The following is a 23,400-nucleotide window of genomic DNA, read 5'->3' as shown; positions in this document are numbered from 1 at the left end:
CAGTCTAACCTACCTCACAGGGTTGTTGTGAAGACAAAATGGGGAGGGGGGGAGAACCACCTTGAGTTCCTTGAAGGAAAGGGTTGTCATAAATATAATGAATAAATCTTGTCAACTGCAAAGACATCTGGGAGTATACTTTATAAAATAAAATTAGATTGCATTTATATATATATACACTACCTCTGGGAGTATACTTAAAGACTCAATGAAATATATTTACACACATTCATCCTTGTTCTGAAGACTAGGCTAACAGTATTGTATACATTGAATACAAAGTTAATCACGTACAGAAATCATTCCTTTTACTATTATTCCACACGCGTGCATATCTGATTCATTGCATCTTACAGATTGAGCTCTAGACCACTGCATCTTAATGTGACAATAAATATATGCATCTTTAAGATGCCACAGGACTCTTGTAAATAGCATTTTGCAGAGATTATGTACCTTTTACAAAAATAAAATGTAGCTTTATTTATTTATGCTTGATTTAAGTTACTGGAAATGTTTGTCATGCAACTCTAATAACTGCTGGAGTGGTGGTGGATCTAAAAGCACTTCAGTTACAGGATTCCAAATGCTTCATTCTAAAACAATCTGTCCCTGAATATCCATTGTTCACAAGATTATTCTAGTGATGAGCTCCCCTTGATTTACCTTCTAATTAGCATTACTTCTCAAACAAACAAACAAATAAACAGCAGGGTCTGTTTAAGAACTCGTTAAAAGCCCAGAGAGACAAAGGACCAGGAGATTACACCCTCTGCCTTCCTGCCCATCCTACCCCAAGCAAATTTACTTTATGAGAGGCAGAAATGACTGGCAAGTAACAGTAGCTTTGCAGACCAATTGTCTGCCTAGAACAGTAGACTTCTAACTTTTCTTTTTTTTTTAATAATATTTTTATTAATTTTCCACAAAAGAAAAAAAACACAAACATTTTTTATACAATCAATTCACATTTTATCACACAGCTCCTCTGCTGATCTTTCGTTTGCATCAATATTATTAACGCATTTCTTAACTTAGTATTGCCTTTAGATATCTCCTTCCCTCCTCTTATTTTCTTTTTAACAATATTCCTCTGTTTTTCACAGAGTCTCTTGAAAACCAACAAACGTTATCTGTTCATCACATATGCCTTTCAGATAATCTGTAAATCTTCCCCAGTCCTCGATGAACTTTTGGTCTCGTTGATACCGAATCTTCCCCTGTTAGTTTGTCCAATTCTGCATAATCAGTCAATTTCAGTCTCCATTCTTCCACCATCGGTAATTCTTCCTGTTTCCATTTTTGGGCCAGAAGTATTCTCGCTGCTGTAACTGCGTATTGAAAAAGTTTACAATCTTTCTCACTTATCTCATTTCCTACCAATCCCAATAAGGCGGCCTCCGGTTTCTTAATAAACGTATATTTCAACATCTTTTTCAATTCATTATATATCATTTCCCAGAAGCCTCTCACCATTTTACACTCCCACCACATATGATAGAATGTCCCTTCTTTTTCTTTACATTTCCAGCACTTATTACATGTTTTGTACATTTTAGCTAGTTTTACTGGCGTTGTATACCATCTATATACCATTTTCATCACATTTTCCTTTAACGCAGTACATGCCGTAAATTTTAGTCTTTCATTCCATAATTTTGACCATCATATTGTATATTATAACCAAAATCTCTGGCCCAATGTATCATTACCGATTTAACCTCTTCATCTTTTGTATACCACTCCAGCAACATTTTATACATTTTAGACAAATTTTTATACTCATTATTCGATATCTCTAGTTGAAATTTTGATTCTTTTTCTCCATATCCATACATTTTACAGTCTCCCCCACTGGATTTCAACCTTAGAAGTGATGAGCGTAAAAAAGATCAATATGAGGGGGAGGTGGATAACATATGGAGAATTGACAGTTAAAGAAGGGGGGAAATGGAAAATGAAACCCTATGAAGAAGTAAAATAATTTGTCTATGATTGGTTGCATTACTATCAGGTCTGTGAAATGTTTAAAATAGACTTCTAACTTTTCAGACCCAGAACCCACTCTTAACCCAAACATGAATTTTGAGACCCATCTTGGATCAAGGCTGAAGACCAGTGACCTAACCCACTGTTGCCATACAGTGACTCTCATTAGTGTCTTTTGTGCCACAATTACCTTTTAAACTAAAGATGGTGAGGACTGAACCTGGGACCGTATGTCTGCGAAGTATGCACCCCACCACGAAGCTATGGTCCCTCTCCAATTCCCTGAACACAAGGCTGCACTGGAAACTGTATTTCCCATTCAGCAATGGACATGCTTGATCCTGCTCTGGAGACTGCTGGCGCTGATGATGAGGCTTTTAAGATCTCTCAGGTCATGCCTCCAGTTGCTTGTTCCACTCCCTTTGTCAATTAACTAAATGGTTGGATGGTATAAGCCCATGACAAGATGAGCCCAAACTTCCAAACAGGATTTCAGTCCCAGCTCTTAAAGAGCCCAGGAATTGCAAATTGAGGAAATCAGAAGGAAAGAAGCAGTTCATAGTTCAATTTTTTTATTGCCTTTGGGTATGTAATACCATGCTGGATCAAATTCGGAACGTTTCAGCCAGTGGCTCATTTTGGGCATAACAATATAAAATCTTGCAACTATAGGCTGGAGATTACAGATATGCATGCAGGCTCATGCATCCTGCCTTTCCCCTTCCTCCATGGTTCGCGATAACTATACTTTGCCGTGACATCTAAACTGTGCAAGCTACACAGAAGGGCCAAATGAGGCTGCATCAAAAGTATGGTTTCAAGCCCACTTCAAACCATGATTTGGAGGAAATTCTAAAGCTAACACATAACGCTGTTTCGTTTTGAGTCAGGTGTTGCAGGAAACGAAGATTAACACAAGCCATGGAAACAACAATGAACTTACACACGAAAGGGGAAGAAGGAGAGAAAGCACATGCTTCATGATCTCCGCACCATGGTTCTCCAATTGGGTACTGTAACATCTTAACTGAGCAGTATGTGGGTGGGTGATTTACAATCAGCACACTTGCGCATATGATAAAGTTAACAAACCATATTGCTACTATATTATTTAGATGTGTCTTGATAGCTTTCTCTGAGTCATTTCTAAATTCTTCCTAGAGATCCTGGACAATGGCCAACACACACACACACACACACACACACACACACACAAATGTTAGTGCAATTTTATTAAATTATGCTGTAAAAGTGTTAATGTTAAGAGTTTTAACTAGTATACTAGATTTCCTACTGGAAACATCAAGGACAACAAAGAAACCTAAGCAGGAAACAATGTGTGTCTCTTGTCACATTGGTGACAGGGTATAATGGCATTACCAGAAAGTACACAGAGCAGATGGAACAAAGAAAGCTCCAGTTCTGCACCAAAGCCTTCCGATCCAGCAAACTGAGCAGTCTAGCCATTATCCCACTGCTATATTTAAAACACAATGCTGAAATGCAAGAGGTTACTCCAGGTCATCGGGAAAAGTGGCCTGCAGAGTGGATATGCACACTTCTGTAAGGAACCAGAGATTCTCCTCTGTTTGTTTTTGCTGGGACAATCAAACAAAACAAAGAAACTGAAGAATATATACATCAGCTTGCATCTTCCGTCCTGAATTACATTGGGATGCATATACAAGAATAATAAAGATTTTAATATACCACCTAAGAATTTGATAACTCAGTCTAAGGTCCACTCAATCTAGCACTCATCTCTGAGAATGGGTACTAGTCAGATGACATAGGAAGGTATTAAGACAGTGATCACCACTGGCTGTTTTTTGTCCCTAGCATGATTTGTCCCTAGAGGTTCCATGCCAATGATTGTGGGCTTCCATTTTTAGCTATCATTGTTCCTAGCTATTTCATTCTGTAATCATGATACAGATTGTGTGTGTGTTGGGGGACCCGACATGTATAAATACTGGCACTTGTCAGGCGTATCTGAGAAATGCATTTCCACCAAAGGAGCCACCAGGAACTATTTTTTCACATAGGCACACACATGGTAAAACATCTAAACGCCTGACACTGATAATACAGTTATAGGCAGCAAACTGTTTTGTAGGAATAGAAAATAGCTTACAATCCAGGTGGAAACTTTAGTCGCACACGACCCACATTCTACAAAGCTATCTGGCCCTTGATACCCCCCCCCCCCGCTCCCAAATCAAAGAATACTTAGAAGACTGCTAAAAGGATGTGTATCCACAAGTCGTTTGCCAGAGTGACCACCACTCACACATGCACCCTGAGCCAGTGCCCCTTCCCTGCACACTTAGCGCAAATATCTCAACTCCCACATTCTGTATTTACTGCAGAGAACTTGGGCAAGAGGTGGACAGTTTCTCTGCACTTGAACACGGAAAGGAAAGGAGTGGTTTCTCTGTCTGTGGGCTGGGCTTTTGCAGAAGGTACAAGCAGTGCTTTGCTGCCTCCCTCCTGCAACAGCCTATCATAAAGGCAGAGAAAACATCCCTCCCATCTCCTGAACTGCAGAGAACTCAGAGGGGCGCAGTTCTTTTTATTATTACTGCAAGGGGAGGGGTAAGTGGATGCCAAAAATAATGGCTAAACAAATTGGGCTCCTACTTATAGGCTGCACCAGTTGATTGGCAACATAGGAAGAACACTGATACTATGACGTCGGCTTGTGACATTGCTGGTGCAGCAGCTGATGCACCCCAGTTTAAGTGATTCTTTGTTGTTGCATCAATTTTAGGATTGGATCAGTAAGTCTCACCAAGTTCAGCAGGGCTAATCTGATTTATACACAAATATGGCAGCGTTAAATGGTTTCTAGATAATACCCTTATGTTTAACAGTGTGCTTTTAATTTATAGCGTGAGGAATTCAAATCGTATTCTCTGTTGAGAACATTGGGCAGCCAGTCGCCAAATGGACTTCCAGCAAATTCAAATTTCCATCCAGAACAGTCAAAAGCCTCGCCAGGTATTTAAAGAAGCAAGTTTTGGCCTAGATTAAATTATTAGGCGTGCATGTTTTTGTTTCGACAAAGACTGAATCTTAAAGTTAACACAAGAGGGACATGCCAAATCAATTTACAATTTATAAACCACAGAGAAAGACACAAACCTGCTCTCTAGAAGCAAAGCAGCAAGTGTCACTGGGTAGATTTCAATTATTTCAGTAAGTGGCACTGCAAACGCAGCACAAGCGACATTCACATTTAATCCAATATTATGCTTCTCACAATAGCCAGAGCAGATTGCCTTAGGAGAAACCTTAATACTCTCCCCTCCCCTCCCCTCCCTGGCCCCACTGCCTTTTTAGTATTGTGCAGGGAGCTAGATTTTCTATGACCTCAGCTTTTATCAACAGGCCCCGAGGCAAAACTACTGTTCACCTCTGCGACCATCCTCTAGTTGGAGGAAGTCAAAAGCACGCTTCTTATTCAAGCCCATCTAACGGAAGCTTGCAAAACCCAAAGAGCCGAACAATAATAAAGGCTGAGACTTTTACCTATGTAACAAAATCACTAGTGCAAAAAAATATTTTAAAATTCTTAAGTTGCTTTTGGTTGCAGAAAGAACAGTTGGCTGTATCCAATGCCACACCAACGGGATTCTGCTTCCACGACTCCCGTTCTCTATTGTCCTAGTGTCCTCCTGCCACATTTGCTGCAGAAGGTCCTGTATCTCCCTAAAGGCAAATTTGAGGTGAGCAGGGTAGGAGACTGCAAACATAACTATGCATAATTGCTAGTCAGTGCATGAAGGGGCTAAGAACTACATGGTTGTAATTGCTAGATAGATGCAGTTAGATCATGCCCCCTCTCCTCTGGAAAGAAAGTGAAGCTTCTTTCTTCTTCCTCTCTCTCTCTCTGCATCATGTAAGCCATGAGAAGGACATGTCTGTGCTTATTCCCAAGCCCAGACTGCATGTTTGATGTGACTTTTCTATCCAATGCTATTTTGCCTGTATTATCCTTGCTGTTGCACGGAACAATGTATGATACAGATCTTGAATCTGTAAGTAAAGAATTTTAAACTTAGTTAACAGTGTGTGGTTTGCTCGTTGCAAGAGGTAGAAAGAGATCAGCTGCTGTGTGCAGCTGAACAGGTTAAAAAGCCTTAACAACCTATATTCCTAACACTGTCCTGTGCTGCTTATTTTTATGAGGTTAATACCCTGCTACTGGGGCTCTCTGTGTGCTTGCCCTGCATTTTGAATCCAGGCATCCAGGCAATTCTTCTGTTGTTCACTCACACATGTGGGTCTCCATCATATCCCAAGCTCTGTTGGCTTGCACTAGCCAGGACAGAATGAGGATAATGACTTACCCCATCATGCAGAGATCCCCCCTTTATTCTCCTCTTGCCACTGGTTGCAATGGAGCGGGGGATTAGTTACACCTGCACCAGGCTTGAGAGGATCCAAAAGCTGGCTCTGTTCCACCCCTGTTCAGTTCTCAGAACTCTCCATTTCAGGCTCTAGTGCTGGCTACTGGCAGGGCCTGATAGTATCGGCAGAGCTGTCTGTGCCAAACTTTATTGACTGAAAGTTCTGGACGTTTACATCCCCCAATCCTAGCCTTGTTTACTTGAAAATACTTCAAAGTGGGCGCATAAGTTTGCAGCCTTAGCCTTATCTTACTTTGAATGCTTACATGTGCACAAGGACAGGCAAACAAATGCCTCTCTGGGTTTCTACGCCAGTATTATTCTGCAATGAATGCCTAAGGTTTCAGGTTATGATCTGAGGTTGTAGAAGTCGTATTTAGTGGAAACTAATAACTTTAAGGGTTACAATATCCAGCAGTATAGATGCTCATTCAGGAAACAGAGATTTCAACATGGAAAACAATAACATTTTGTAATAATGTCACAATAATACTTGTAAGTGTTCATGCCCACACCAAGAGCTGAGTTTTGAAGGAAGGTCTAGCAAACCAAAATTCAACACACCGTCTGCTGCGCTGGACCTGTTCTGAACATACACTGGTGAAAGTATATATTGTTTCTTTTTTCTTTTTATTTATAATTTTCATTTATATATAGTCATACCTCGGGTTGAAGTAGCTTCGGGATGAATATTTTCGGGTTGTGCTCCGCGGTGACCCGGAAGTAATGGAGCACGTTACTTCCGGGTTTCGCCGCTCGCGCATGCACAGGCGCTCAAAATGACATCATGCGCAGAAGCGGCGAAACGCGACCCGCGCAGTCGTTCGAATCCAGAGGTACCACTGTACGTTACAACCATTATTTAACCATAATTTTAACATTTTCAATTTCAACTCCCTTCCCCTTTCTGCATTTCCTTACATTTGTTTTCGACCTATCCTGCATACTCCAAATTGCCTTAACTTATTCTTTTAATCATCTATTCTCTTATATACATTTTTGAAAGTGCAGGTTTTTTACAATAATCCTGCCAATGTCTTGATCTGTTTACAGTTTGCTTGTAACATACTGTTTCTACATTCTATAAATGTAGCAGTGACCATTTCTCATCCAAGAGTTGTCTCAGAGGTCCAATGAGATACGAAGTCAGTCCTTTAGATCAGGGCAAAACTGTCAGACAACTGTTAAGGCATTTCTCCAAGTAAGCCCTCCTCAGCAAACGAATGTGAAAAATATATTCGGTGACCCTTTATAATCAACATGTACTTTTACTTTTGAGTAGAAAATATCCTTTGAAATAAATTCAGATTTAAGCTTTCTGATGTCTAGAAATACCTTCACCAAACCCAGGCTTAAAGTGGTGGGGAACACGCACATTTTTCTGAATTATACATATGCCCCCTGCCATTCTAATACTTCAAATGACTATAAATGGGAGATTATACAAAAAGCCTCTTTGTTAAAGTTTACTTTATGCATAATGATCAGTTTCTATTAAAGAAAATAATAGATCATCTGCAAAATCTCTGCTGATTTATTCAGATTCCCAAACTTTATCCTGCTATTTTCCATCACAAAATAGAATATGAAGGGTGTATATTAATTAGGGTGAGAGCCCTTCAATAAAGTATTTCTTGTACGCCACTTAAACATGCACAGACATTGCCCTGCCAACTTGTGTTCAAACCTCACAACTTCTGTCAGGGCTTCTCTCCCCTCACACCCAGCTGTCCTTTTCTCTTCCTCTCTTATGAATAGGAATGCAAAATCATATATTTATGACTGTAGGCAACAACACAAAAACATTCAGCTCGATGGGACTGGCTCGTGAATTAACATGCATTGGATTGTGCTGTTAAAATCTAAATAATGTAGTGTATGCTACTGAGATGCTATATTTTAAATTTTTTTACAAGCATTCCAAAGTGAGTAATTTCCATGTACAGGTCTGAATACAACATTCAAACCATACAAGGTTCACTTTCAGAGCAATCCTAAGTGGAGTTTGGAGAAGCACTTTTTCTTGTCATTTTCACTATACCAGACCCAGCTTGGTGTAGCTGCGGAGTCTACAGAGGTTTGAAACCAGTGTATCCAAGGCAACTGGCACCACAACCCCAATGGGCAACCCTTGTCTCAACGACAGCAGTAAATTACCAACACACCTTCACAACCCCTTCAGTCATTAACATGGGGAGGTCATGACTGCACTCCTAACTGAACTGATTGGATACAGAAAATATTTCAGTTTCACTATTTTAGCTATGAGAAGATATTTCAGAAACTTATACAGCACATAAAATTAATATGCTTTTTTGTTCTAGTTATTAAATATGGTCAAACATGCTAAAATATTCTCAATTAATGTAGGAAATTAGAATTTTTTCTGATTCAAATTTTGCCTGAAGACCTAGATAATTGATTTTTGCTGCTTTAGCACTGTATTTATGCTGCTTCTAATAGTCGAAAATTTCTCTCAACCAAAATTGATTTGAAGATCAATTTACCCAACATATTTAAGATTACATGGAAACTTTCTTGTCTTGTTGAATAATCTGTTTACTGTCAGCACATCATAAAGTTTCTCTGTAGAAAACTGAGCATGCAAAATCACATTCAGAATATTTATTAGATATTTGCATTTATGTACACCTTCTATTCCTCTCTTTTCTGTTCTCGACTCAACAGTACTTCTTAAAAAGTTCACACTTGCCAGCTTCTTGACAATGATAAATGCATTTGGAAACCATTCCCTCAAAACTAGAAATGGCAATTCAATTAACATCAATATATATTAATTTTTACAACATCTTGCATTGCAGAGAGATGACATTCAAGCGTTTCTTTACACTACCAATCCCGACTATCAACAGATGGTTGGTGGGCCAGTGTTAATAAAAGCTGTTTCTTATAAAAGAAGGGGGAGTTCAGTGGGGTTTTTTAAAAAAACTTACCCATTTTTCTGTACCCATGGGAGAAACCTACACATTTTTGAGTGCTCTTCAGCTGCACTGAAATAAACACTGTAAGTGCTAAATGAACAGCAGGGCGTGTAGATCTTATCAAGATTTTAAGAGTACTTATCACCAGAAGCTGATGGGCTGTCTTTTTTCACAGGCAATTGAAATATAACTGTATATGAGCTATAGCTAATGGTATATGCAATAATATATTGTATGTGCATTGCAGGTAGTTCCTTTGATTCTGATGTAAAACTTCTAACTATTGCATTCCTTTTCTGTCATATTTCTGAAAGCTAAGATAATAGCACTGCCACCTCATTGCAAGACACTTCACTAAACAACCCTCTCTTTTAGTATCCTAAGTTAAGAGTTCAGCATCAGTATCAAATATGAAGTCAGTCTGTAGTGGGCTGTGCCACCCTCTCTAATGTTTAATAATGGCTTGTATCTAATCTAGTGCTCAGGATGTCCATTTCCCCTAAATCTGTTCTGGGGTTTCCCCCACGCCCTTCAGAACAGGTTTGGGGAGGATGCATGGTGCACCCAGGGAGAGAACGGGGAAAGTCCCATTGCACAAGTGGAACTCCTTGCACTGATGGGGCGATTATGTAGTGTGGCACTGGATTCAAGCCAATGCTTCCCGTTATCAAGTAACAGTCTGTTTTAGGCTTTATTCAGGTTCGCAGCTAATCTAAAACTAGTTTTTGTCAAGGCATGGTTCTGCAAAATGAGGACCTGCCTTGTGCACACACTCCCTCCTGCCCTCTCGACAGTAATTCCCCCTTCCACCCCTTTCCCAATACAGTGGTACCTTGGGTTACATACGCTTCAGGTTACATACGCTTCAGGTTACAGACTCCGCTAACCCAGAAATAGTACCTCGGGTTAAGAACTTTGCTTCAGGATGAGAACAGAAATTGTGCAGCGGCGGAGCAGCAGCAGCGGGAGGCCCCTTAGCTAAAGTGGTGCTTCAGGTTAAGAACAGTTTCAGGTTAAGAACGGACCTCCGGAACGAATTAAGTACTTAACTCGAGGTACCACTGTATTAATCTGTCTTTTTTAAAAAAAAAACAGATGAAATTCACCATTTACAAAAAAAAGTGGGGGAGAGGTTCTGCATAACCATGGCTTGCGAACCCAATTCAAACTTTGGTTTCAACCCCTGGTTTACATAGCATAGTTGGTTTTACTTATGGCTTGTGTCAGTGGTCATTTAGTGAGTGGGTAGCTGAATATGGCCATCTTCTTTCTTTTGTAACATGTCTTGTGGATTGCATACCCCTATGTAAATCATGTTGTGGCAGAATGCACCTGCGAGTAGAGAATGTGTAATGTTTTCTATGGGGCTCTCTGTGTTTGCAAGCGTCTGAAATAACACATGTTCCTTGTCTCCATAAATGCTTGTCTTAACTGACTTCTGCACACATTTGGCTCTCTGCAAGGTGGTATTCTGCTTTCCGGCTTTGTTTTTAAAACAAGGACAGACAGCAGACAGGCTAGTAATTTTGTGTGTTTATTTTGCAAGGTTGTCCTAAGATAGAACTCAGGGGGGCTTAACTGAATCTGTTTGGCAGGCTGAATCCTCATGCGTCCAGCTGCCTCAGGCCATGCTGACAGGATGTGGGGCAGTCCATCTGGCAGTCACCTGATACTACAATGCCTGTCGGGTGAAGCACTTCCTTTGCAGCAGGGTTTGCTCCACCTGAGATTTCCCAAGTGGCGTTGATCCCAGCCAGGCCTTGCACTTGGCAGCAAACTTTTAGAGGAACAACCAGGAGCACAATTTAAGGCTCTCAATTGTTGCTTTGCAGCCGAGGCTTTACCTGCCCCACACCTAAGATAATTACAATAGCTCTGCAGGCCAAATAGGATAATTTGGTCCATGGACAGGTTCCCCATGCCTGATACAATGGGTATAAGCATTATCATCAGCAGAAGCAGAAGCAGCAGCTTCAAATATGCCCAGAAACATAAAATGCTACAATCCTACTTTTGTTTACTTGGAAGTAAGCTTACTGAACTCAAATATGCCTTCCTTCTGGTGAGAGATGCATTGCATTGCACTGAAAGAGCTTTATGTCTGCCATGAAATTTTCTCCTTGACTGGTTGCCTGGATAACACACAAATCTTCACCAGCCGAGTAATCAAACTATACGGATGGCGCCATGATTGTTTTTGCAAAGGACTGGGGAACTTCCACGGAAACATTTTATCATGTGAAATGGGGTTCTTAAGAGTAATTTTTTAAAAATTATTTTATTTTCCAAGTACTTTTCCAAGTTAAGGAAGAACTCACTTCAAGGAAAGTTGTCGAGGAGATGAAGCCCTCCTGTGGCGAAATGGGTCAGTGTGTCTGGCTGTTAACCAGAAGGTTGGGGGTTTGAGCCAACCCAGGGATGGCTGTGGGCAGGGTTCCTGCACTGTAGGGGGTTGGACTAGATGACTCTGTAATTCTATGATTCTATATATGGGACAACATGATGGGAAATGTTCTCCATTAAGGTGTTAACACCCAAGATAGCAGACTGCCCTAAGTTATCATTCAAGGATTTCAGGTAAAACATGCCTAAGTAGACATGCCTAAGATTGTGACGTTAATGTACTTTCTGTTGTATTGGCTGCTAGCTGGCTTCTGGACATATTTCAAGGAGGAAATTTGACTCTTCAATTGGGGCCTTAACAAGAGATTAAGGCTTCTTTGCAGACTATAAATGAAGATTTTGCATGACCTATGTTATTACTGTCCCTTTAAAAACTTTGGAATGTTTTCTCGTGGTCAGATTTATTTCCCCAATTCTTTACAATAGAAAGCTTCTAAAAAGTTAGTCTCAAGGAACCATCAATCATATTCATTTCTCATTACTGAAAATTTAGATTTAGGCAAGTGCCAAAAGGAGAAATTTGGAGCATTAATTTTACTTGCAAAGAAACAGAAAGAAAGAAAACTCAACATGCTTATGGTGAATTTATTTATGGAGGTGTTTTCTGCATGCTCTTAGTTGTTGGGTTCATATAGAAATCTTTTCTAATAACATCTGAAGGACTAGCTATTCAACTGACATTAGGGACTGCCAAAATGAATTAGAAAATACAGTCAGAACAACTAATTGCATTTTTTAACCATCTTGATAAACGGCAGGCCCGCCGCTGTAAATACTTGTCAACTCAGGGCTTGAACCACTTAGATCACCACTGTATAAACCGCAAAGATACTGGGTTTTTCCCATCACCAGCACAGCTATATTTACATATTAATTTTGCACATACAGTACTTTTCAATACCAGCGTGGGTCCCTTCCTGCCACATCTCAGATGTTCTTACCTAGCTGAATGGATTTCAGGGCAAACGGACCATCATACTGGATGCTAGGATCTCGTTCTCTGGAGTTCCATCCCATTGAAGTTGCAAGAATCGTCTTGTGAGAAAATGTGGGCTACTGATTACCATATGGAAAACACAGCGTAGGTTGTGCATATGAATATTCCTGTAAAAGAATAAACCATGAGGAAATAAGGTAGTTGATATGCTTTCGCTGAAGCTTATGCAAAATACCTTGGTTTCATCTTCAGTTATGCAGGGGAGGAAATTGAAATTCTACCGCAAATAAAAATAACCTTGATGACACAAAGTACAAATCCACTTAACTTTCACAATGGTTTTTTGCCTTGATCAAAAAGTTTAAAATAGGAAACAAGTATCCTGGACAATAAGTTCTTACACCTCAAACACTAACCCTGATGGAGCCATTCCATCGAGCTATAGCAGAGGGAGAGGAGCTAGTGCAGGGCCTCTTCATTGGCTCAGCTGAGGGTCCATCAACTTTGGATCCTCCTCTCTTTGCTTTCCCCCGTTTATACAGGAACCCCCTAACTAAGAGCTAGTACCTGGATTTGCTTTGTTTTCCTCCTCCCTTCCAATCACTTTTCCTTTTGTGACATGTCTTTTAGATTGGAAGCCCAAGGGCAGGTTTTTATTACTGATATTTGTAAGCCTGGGAGCCTTTTGTCTTTAGGGTGAAAGTGTGTGGTGTGTGTATCCTTCAATAAATAAAAGAAAAATCTTGCCCCATGCCCTTTCCTCTCTGTCAGAGAAAATATATGTTTCACATGTTATAGTTTCACCATGTTATACAAAGTGAAGATGTCAGGGTATAAGGATTTTTTCATAATAATAATAATAATAATAATAATAATAATAATAATAATAATAATTTAATAATATTTATTGTACCTTGCCCATCTGACTGGGTTGGGGCAACCAAAGAGGCAGTATATAAAGAACTGATCATCACTTGCCAATTCCCAATTACATAAGCAGTGGCCAAACATGCTTAGGATTGCAGAATCACAACCTGGTCATTAGGTTATAACAGAGAGACAGATGAGACTTCTGAGCCAACACAATCGGGATAGGGTTGCAAGTTTTAAATTGTCAGACCCTCAAAATGTACACATAGGATCAGGCCATATTACAGATGAACATATGAAGCTGCCTATATGGCTCAGAATATATGGCTCCTCCTCTCTGGCAGGACTTCAAAAAGTCTTGGAGATAGAAGGGCTCGGGAAGATCTATCAAATGATGCTCAAGGTCTTATGCTTGCATGCACACATAATATGCATACTCTTATCGAGCTATGGGCTTTCCCTTTAGCTATCACATTTCTAACCACTGAGGATACTTGCATGTTGCAGATTCAGATAAACATTTGAGGCAGTTACTGAAACAGTACAGTGGCACCTTGGTTCCCAAACGCTGAAAACCTGGAAGTAGGTGTTCCAGTTTTCGAACGTTTTTTGGAAGCCAAACATCCGATGCAGCTGTCGGTTATTGTTTCCAGGGCACCTGCACCAATCAGAAGCTGCGCCTTGGTTTTTGAACATTTTGGAAGTCAAATGGACTTCCAGAACGGATTATGTTTGGCGCTTTTGTTTTTGAGGCTTTTTTGGTTAATTTGTTTTTGTGACTGTGTGGAACCCAGTTCAGCTAACGATTGATTGATTGACTGCGGAAAAGGGATAAAAGCTCCCCATCCAAACAGTGACTATCATTAGTGCATGTAAGATTTTTTTTTTTATCATCTACAATACTGTCTTGTTTATTTTATAGTACAGTACATTATTGCTTTCATTTTATGGATCAATGGTCTCGTTAGATAGTAAAATTCATGTTAAATTGCTGTTTTAGGGGTTGTTTTTAAAAGTCTGGAACAGATCTGCATTACTTTCTATGGGTAAGGATGACTTGGTTTTGGAACGCTTTGGTTTTGGAACGGAATTCCAGAACGAGTTAAATTTGAGAACCAAGGTAACACTATAATTTGAGGCAGGAGGGATGATCACAAGTTTGAACACACTGACACAAAACAGACACGTGGAGAAACTGATACCCTTCAACTCCTGGCTCAAATGAAATGTCATTTGTTTCCCTACAGGTGGAGACCCATGTTGATCCCATCCTGGAGCAAAATGCAAAAATGCTTTTTAAAATAATAGTAATAATAATAATAATAATAATTTATACCCCAACCATCTGGCTGGGTTTCCCCAGCCACTCTGGGTGGCCTCCAGCAAAAAAAATTAAAAATACAATAAAACATCAAGCATTAAAAATGTCTCTAAACAGGTCTGCCGCCTTTAGATGTCTTCTAAAAGTCAGATATTGACTTTTGATGGGAGGGCATTCCACAGGGCGGGTGCCATTACTGAGAAGGCCCTCTGCCTAGTTCTCTGTAACTTGGCTTCTCACAGAGAGTGAACCGGCAGAAGGCCCTTGGCGCTGGACCTCAGTGTCCAGGCTGAACAATGTGGGTGGAGATGCTCCTTCAGGTATACTGGGCTGAAGCCATTTAGGGCTTCAAAGGTCAAGCACCAACACTTTGAATTGTGCTCAGAAATGTACTGGGAGCCAATGTAGGTCTTTCAGGACTGGTGTTATATGGTCTCGGCGGCCACTCCCAGTCACCAGTCTAGCTGCCGCATTCTGGATTGTTTGTAGTTTCCGGGTCACCTTCAAAGGTAGCCCCATGCAGAGCGAATTGCAATAGTGCAAGTGGGAGATAATTAGAGCGTGCAGCACTCTAGCGAGACAGTCCATGGGCTGGTAGGGTCTCAGCTAGTGTACCAGATGGAGCTGGTAGACAGCTGCCTTGGACACAGAATTGACCTGTGCCTCCATGGACAGCTGTGAGTCCAAACTAACTCCCAGGCTGCACACCTGGTCCTTCAGGGGCACAGCTATCCCATTCAGGACCAGGGAGTCCTCCACACCTGCCCTCCCCCTATCCCCCCAAAACAGTACTTCTATCTTGTCAGGATTCAACCTCAATCTGCTAGCCGTCATCCAACCTCCAACTGCCTCCAGACACTGACACAGGACCGTCGCTGGTTCTGATTTAAAAGAGATGTAGAGCTGGGTATCATCCGCATACCGGTGAACACCCAGCCCAAACCCCCTGATGATCTCTCCCAGCAGCTTCATATAGATGTTAAAAAGCATGGGGGAGAGAATAGAACCCTGAGGCACTCCATAAGTGAGAGCCCAGGGGTCTGAACACTCATTCCCCCCCCCCCCACTTTCTGGACATGGCCTAGGAGGAAGGAGCAGAACCACTAAATAACAGTGCCCCCAGCTCCTCGAAATGGTCCAGAAGGATGATATGGTCGATGGTATCAAAGGCCACTGAGAGATCCAGCAGAACTAGGAAACAGCTTTCACCTTCGTCCCTAGCCCACTGGAGATTATCAACCAGCGCGACCAAGGCAGTTTCAGTCTCATGATGAAGCCTGAATCCCGATTGGAAGGGATCCAAATGGTCTGCATCCTCCAGGCATGCCTGGAGTTGTTCAGCAACCACCTGCTCAATCCCCTTGCCCAAGAATGGAATATTTGAGACTGGGCAATAGTTGGCCATATAAGTGGATTTGGGGTAGGGCAATAAATATGAAGAAAGATAGTGATTGTATTGTATTTGGGTAGTTATATTTGGTGCAGAAAAACTGACCGACCTTAGAAAACCACCATTCACCACACTGACTTTCATCCATCAAACCAGCTCTGATGTTGAATCAGTGGAAACAGAGTTTATTTCGTAAGGTATGTGAAAGAATAAGCTCATCTAGCTCAGCCTTACACTTTCTAAAAGCATTTGCCTCTACCTAAACATGCAACAGCTGGGCAGTCAATCCTGAAAAGGGGAAAAAATACATGTGCCACAGGGCTAATTAAGTAAGTAATGCATGTCTACTTGTGGACAAGTATGCTCAGATAGCACAAAAAACCCAGATCGATCTCCTGTTTAGATTTCTGCCATCTGCTCATGATTGCAATGAATCACCCAGCTACTTCACCGCCTGTTTAAAGCAGTTTGATTCTGGTAGGCATATACAATAAATCTGGATGCCTTGTTATCAAGATCTGTAAAACTAAAATTACGGTAATAGCTAATATAATTATGAAAATGCTTGCAAGATCCCAAGACCCAATGCAGATTGTGGATGGACAAACAAACAAACAAAACCACAGTGACACTGGGCTGATTTTTAAAAAGTTTTCTTAGATATATACTTTTCCAACAACAACAGAACTGGGAGAAATAAAATTCTGTCCCTTGAGCTCCAAATGAAGCTATCTGAAGAGTTTTTACTGCACAGAAGAAAGTAAAAAAAGACAAATAAAGAAACTATCTAATTATGTTGAATAATTATTGACAATTAAACAACAGCAGAACACGAACTTTGGGGATTCATCACAGTTGTCATTTTTTAAACCTAAGGAACATACCTTTTTAATGACAAAAGACTAGAGGCACTATAGTTGAAAAAATATTTATGAGAAAACCTTTCAGCTCAAATCATGATATCTTTACAATCATTGCAGATGCAGTTCTCACCAACTTAATTGAAATTCATTATACAGTATTGAACTTTCATCCATACAAAAAGTATCAGCAAATGGCATCTCAAATATTTGTGAGTCCTGTATATAATTTCACAAGATGAGACTTCCAATTATCATTCAGAACAGCAAGCAACTCTCAAAAACTGCATAAATACAATTTTTAATAGTGCTATTAATCAGATAGATACATATTTTTACTATTGATTTTTACTCCTAAAATAGTCACACTTTAAAATATTATATACATTAGCCTCAAAAGAACATTTGTTAAAAATATTGGGTGGTGTTATACCTTTTATTCAGAGTAGACCTACTGAAATTAATGGAACGAACTTAGTCATGTTTGTTAATATCAGCGTGCAGCACAGCTCTCTCTCTCAAAACTAGATACCAATTCCAACTCTCTCTCTCAAAACTAGATACCAATTAAGACTGTGGTTCTATACATAAACCTATCTGAGAGTAAGTCCCACTGAAGTCAATGGAGTTTACTTCTGAGTAAATATGTATGGACTGCATTGATCACCTGTGTGTTCAGTGTATGAAGAAACACTAACCATTCTGTTTTAGTTCTTGAAAGGGGATGGAATGTTGAAATATAATCTATTTATTCAATAATTCTGTCATTTAGATACTGGGTCAGGTGGAGCACCCACTGATTTTCACACAGCCACAGAGGAAATACGGTTGTGGGCAGAATGTTGCACTGGCTAAGGAAATTCAAGACTTCAGTTATGAGTTTGCTAGGTGGCTTTGAGCAAGTTATACTCTCTTGGGTCTGATTCACAATTTGCATTCTGGCACAGTATCAACACATGTGCACCAAATCAGTGCATGCACATTTACAAATACTGTTTTATCACACTGTAAATGGAAACACTAGATTTTTATCCTACCCTTCCTCCAAGAAGCTCAGGTTGATTTATCTGTTCCCTCACTTCTATTATCCTCACAACAAACCTATGAAGAAATCCCACATTGAGTTTCAGGGCTAAGTGAGGTTTTAAAAATGGATTCCCCAAACCAACTACTGTCACCTGCACTTCACTGATTATCAGTAGGAAAATATTGCCAAGGTATCCAAGAGGAAAAAGTTGAGTGTGACCTACTTTGCAGGATCGCTGTGTGCCCCTAACAGCCTAGTAATTCCTGCTCACTGAATTCAATAGGGCTACTCCCAAGTATGTGAACATTCAGGATATCTGCCCACCAGTACAATCCTATAACCAGACACAATAAGAAGAAAATAAATACAGTAATAATAATAATTATAATAAGGTAAATGATGTTGATGATAATAACAACAACTTCATTGTGTCATACTCCTATCCAAATACTGTTTAGGCTTATACTGTAAAACACAGCTCCTTGGTGGAGAGGCGAGGAAGTCCTCAAATAAAGGAATTAAAGGACTTAAGAAGCGGGAGCGGGGGGGGGGGTAGCAAATAAATTCATTTTGAAGCGAAATAGCCTGACTGGGAGGAGGGGGCCTGGGAAAATCCTAGGAGAGAGAAAAAACCACCCTAAAAACTTTCCGGGAGAATATGGGCAAAAAGCGTTGCAGCTGAAGGGGTGCAAAATGCCGGTTAGCGGGTGGCGGAGAAAAAGAGGGAAGCTCCATTGTCCAGTCCCTGAGAGGCTCGGGAAACGGTCTCTCACCTTCCTCAAATTCAAGGCGAAGCGGCCCTTTTTCCCCTCCTCTTCCTCCCCGCCCCCCGGAGGGGCTGCAGCCCGGCCTCTGTCCGCGCCACGACCTTTTCGCGGCCGGGGGTCCGGGGAAGCTCCCCTACGCGACCCCGAGGAGTCGCCGGTGCCCGCCTCGGCCTTGCGAAACCACCGGCGATCTCCCGGCTGGGCCTCTGCAGGACCGCCTCCCGCCTGCCCAGTTGCAACGGGAAGAGTCTCCCGGCGGCCTCGGCTTTCACTCGCCACCCGGACAGGGTCACCCGGGGAAGGGGAAGCCCGCGGCCTCCTCGGCTCCAGACGCCGCCCCCCGTCGCCAGGGCCTCGTTCGCCCCACCGGAGCGGCGGCGGTGGCGGCCTTCCTCGGCCAGACACCTCCCAGCGGAGCCACCTGCTAGGAAGGGGGCAGCTATAATAAACCAGGGGGAAGGAAGGGCCCCATGGCGTCCGCCTCCCTCTCCTCTCTTGCTCTCGCCATGGGGGCTTTCAGTGGGGCTCTCCCCACGTAAACTGCCCCAAACCCCCACAAAAAGTGAGCCACGGCCCTAGGCGGGGGGCGGGGTACACACACAACAACAACATTTGTGGTGGTGACCCGAGCGTTGGTGTGGTTGAGGCACTCTGCACATGCTCCAAGGCCAGGGGGCTGAGCTCTGGCACATGCAGCCCTTGCTTGCCACACGTACAGACTCCAGTGACACACCAAGAATGAATGAATCAACCCAGCATTACTACCCTCTGAGACTGCACTCTGAAATTACTGGCGGAGATCATGCTTAGGGCATGGTTTGAAAGCCCACTCGCCCTGCCTGTCCCTACAGCACTGTCCCTACACTCATTCACCCAATATTGGGTGCGCGCCCTTACCCTCCGACGGCCACACGCTCCCTGCCACCCAGCCCATGTCTTGCCCCATGCCCCGCTCTGCAGCCTGCCTTCAGGATCCCAAATGTTGCTTTTACCCTATAACCCGTCACGCGCCAGAAGATTCCTTTGCATTCCCACGAACTGGATCCCTGGAAGCTTTTAGATTTCCCTCTGCCGAACCTCCCCGCTCTCGCCTGATCTCCGTCCACGTCCAGGACTTCCCCCACATTTTCTGTACGCCTGCCAGAAAAACTTCAATCTCCCCACTGATCTCTCAAAGCACACAGTCCCACCCCCACATCGCGGACCCACCCCATAAGCAGGCTTCTAAATCACCTCACCACCACCCCGCTTGCCCCAAACTTATCAAGCCCCAGCAATTCTGCCCCCCTCTCCTACCTTGCTGTACGCCCCCACCTCCAAACAGCACCCCTTACCTATGGGTCTCTGCCTCCATCATCCTCTTCCCTTGGATTCTCATGGGAGTTGTCCAGCCCTTCGATCCTTTCTGCCAGTGCTCGAATTACAGACGGGGGACCTTTTGTGAGGATGCTTTTTTTTAAAAAAAAAAAAGCTATGGGAGGGTCGTGATTTGGTTAAAATTTGGAAGAATAAAGAGGTGGGGCTTGCAGACGGAGCACCCCGCACCCCTCACGGCACCTGCCCCCATCCCAATAATTCCTCATCCCGCTCTTGTCTGAAAAAAGCCCAAAGCGAGTCCTTATTGAACGTGGGAACTCAAACTGGCTCGTGTCAGCAGCAGATTCGGGGGACCTTTTTAAATGCTCTCTCCTGTAGCGCCCAGGGCTCTGGGACAAGCCTCTCTCCTTCTTCCCTGCGAGGCATCATGCTGGCTTCTTTGCTTCCTCTCATGCCGCCGTTTAGTAAAAGGAGGCTTCCTCTTTGCCAAGGGAAGGCAGTGCTCAAAAGCTGCTCTCTCAGCTCAGTGCTAAACCTCCTCCTGCTGGAGGGAGGTTGGTAAGAATTGCATCCGAACACAAATGCTGACAAAGTGACAACATAGCGGGGTGCCTGGCGTAGGGTGGGGTGTGGACAGACTGGCACCCTAAGACGTCTGTGGCGGCTTGTTAGAGCTAAAGCCCATCATTTGTTTTTAGCATCAGTGCTCACTTACGGAGCAGGTGAAATTGCAAGAGAAAAGAAACTGCTTTTCTTTCCGCATTAACAGATCCTCTTCTTTCCCTAGGGCTGGATGACCCTCTGGGGCATAGCTGTCAACTTTTCCCTTTTTTTAAGGGAAATTCCCTTCTTCCGAATAGGATTCCTCAGGAGAAAAGGGAAAAGTTGACAGCTATGCTCGGGGGTAGGTACCTTCCAATTCTACAATCTACGAAACCAGTCCCTCAAAGCTGGAAGTAAGAAGAGCACAGCTCTAGATCAGAGGGTGTGTCGTCCAATAAGTGTTGAGCCAGGTCGAGCCCAGCCCACCCATATGGCAAAGTGATCAGGCAGCAGGATCCACCAGAGCAGCAGATCCCAATGTTGATTTTTCTTTACCGCCCCCCCCATCTTCCCTCACCCCTTTTTCTCTGGCAGGCAAGGGGTCACCATTTTGGGGTCCACCTCAGATGCCGAAATGTCTTGGGCCAGCCCGGCCTTGAGCTCTGGTGGGTTTTCATTGCAGAAATTATTTATTTATTAAATTTGTAGGCCGCCCTTCATCCATAGATCTCAGGATGGTTCAGCAACAACGTTAGGTCAGCTGCCTTAGTTAATTCAAAGTGTTAATGTCTCATTTATGGGACTGTTTATGCCTATCAGTACACTTTAAATTACCAAAATGCTTAACATCAATTGAAAACTAGAATAAGATTTGGATGGGTGTATTCATCCAAATATTTGTCCAAGCTGGTTCACACGGCTACCACATTTATGTTTGGAATCACTGAATTATGGAGGGAAAAGTAGGATGGGCAGGTTCCTTTATTATTATTAGTGTGCAGGTGGCAACCATTTTGTGTGTGGGTTACATTCCTGGCCCCTGTGTGCATTTGCCCCTGTTTTGCCCTCTTTCGGGTCCCAAAGGACCCACGTGTCGGCAGTCGCGAATCAATTAGACGTGAGCAAAATGGTTGCCTCCTGTATATAATATTCAAGGTGGATCTCAACACTTTTAAAAAAGGGAGTCTACAGGAACAATTTCAAAACTGGCTTGAATTCAGTGGCATCCAGGTGTGAATGAAAGAGAATTCTCTTTGCAGCTGCCCCCCATCAAGTAAATAAATAAAAATACTTACCTGACCAATTGCATCACAGATAACTTGTTTATGCGCCCCCCCCAACATAAAGCCTGCCCCCCCACTAAAATAAATCCTGGCTACACCATGCCTGCACACCTCCCAGAATATTTTCCTAAGGGTTGGGGGATCCTCTGGAGCAGATTTGAGGACTGCGATGGGAAGAAAGGGAAGGAGAAGACCTGTTGTGCAAATAGAAGTCTGCTCACATGAAGTTGGATATCACCCTAAAAGAAGAATAAGCAGCAACAACATAAAAGACACACAAATAATTAAAGACATATATTTGAATTATTGTTGTATGCTTCACATTTTGCCAACCATCATATGTACCCAAAGAATGCAATTTCAGAGGTGTCAAGTGCAACAGCCACATACAGACAATCAGACGTACACACTATACCTTTAAAGCACTCTTTAAAGTCTGGTCATTGTGGTTTACCCATCCCAGAGTTACAATTCCTAGCAACTCTTAATGAGTTACATTGCACAAAATTCTTTGAGAGGGGAAATGTGCTTTAAAGGTATAGTGGGTATGTAGCTTCAGTTTGAAATGTCGAGATAGGAGCAATCTTTTTGGCTTTGGGTGCAGCTGCCTTGTTCTTCTCTTTGCGTGAGTCAGCAAATAATCAAAGAAATCTTTCATTTACAATGTAAGCAACAAACCAGGAAGTACTTCATTAACTATAGTTTCTCATTTTGTCTGAACTGTGAAACTATGGTCAGCAGCTTTGGAACAAGCCATGATACTAGCCCAACTCAAAACATGGCATAATATCTTGGCTTGTTCAGAAGCCGTTAACCATACTTTCTCCATTTAGATGACATGGGAAGCTGTATTAATTGAAGACCTGGTGGTTATAGTTAACTGAAGACTCCCCTCACCAGGGCTTGTCTGGGATGTTTTGCCACTTGAGACAACCTCCTGTTCCACTCTGGGTTCACATTCAGAATGTGGGAATAATTATACTATAATCTTAAAGCAGGCTGCTACTGCATTTCTGTGTTCCTTGTCAAGGTAGATAGCTCATCTATCAAAACACCCTACAATTACTGTCCCTTGTGTATCAATGAAACCAGCATCAAATAATAAAATGTTCTTTGTTAGAAAAAAGCAAACATCTGCTGACAGCATTAGAAAAGCACAAATTAGAGTGCTTAAACTCATGTCAGGAATGGGAAATAGGTCTTAAAATAATGAAAGTATTTGTTTCTCTGGTTTTGGTTGTCATGGGTGAAAGGTGACAGTGATTTGGGTGTGTTGCAAAACAACCCATTCTATATAATTTCCAGTGGCAATCTCTTACACGAATACTTGCACAGAGCT

The 23,400-nt window shown here is 42.1% G+C and overlaps 1 protein-coding gene across 5 annotated transcripts in view; it reads right to left on the bottom strand.

The window, feature by feature from the left end:
• Nucleotides 1-20,785, bottom strand: part of ZC3H12C (zinc finger CCCH-type containing 12C) — a 48,776-nt gene extending 27,991 nt beyond the window's left edge. Inside the window, exons 1-2 of one of the 5 annotated variants that reach the window (XM_053385789.1) lie at nt 20,253-20,785; nt 12,688-12,850 (exon numbers count right to left, since the gene is read on the bottom strand). The gene's annotated coding sequence lies outside the window, so the exon portion shown is untranslated. Of the gene's footprint in view, nt 1-12,687; nt 12,851-18,924; nt 19,032-19,815; nt 19,862-19,910; nt 19,968-20,252 lie in introns of those variants that run through there. The other 4 variants (XM_053385794.1, XM_053385793.1, XM_053385792.1 and 1 more) reach the window with 4 other exon arrangements.
• Nucleotides 20,786-23,400: the final 2,615 nt, after the last annotated feature.

This window comes from Podarcis raffonei, chromosome 4, assembly GCF_027172205.1.
Source record: "Podarcis raffonei isolate rPodRaf1 chromosome 4, rPodRaf1.pri, whole genome shotgun sequence".
NCBI lineage: Eukaryota > Metazoa > Chordata > Lepidosauria > Squamata > Lacertidae > Podarcis > Podarcis raffonei.
Note: the sequence above shows the minus strand (reverse complement) of the source record. Positions and strands in the feature narration are given on the sequence as shown.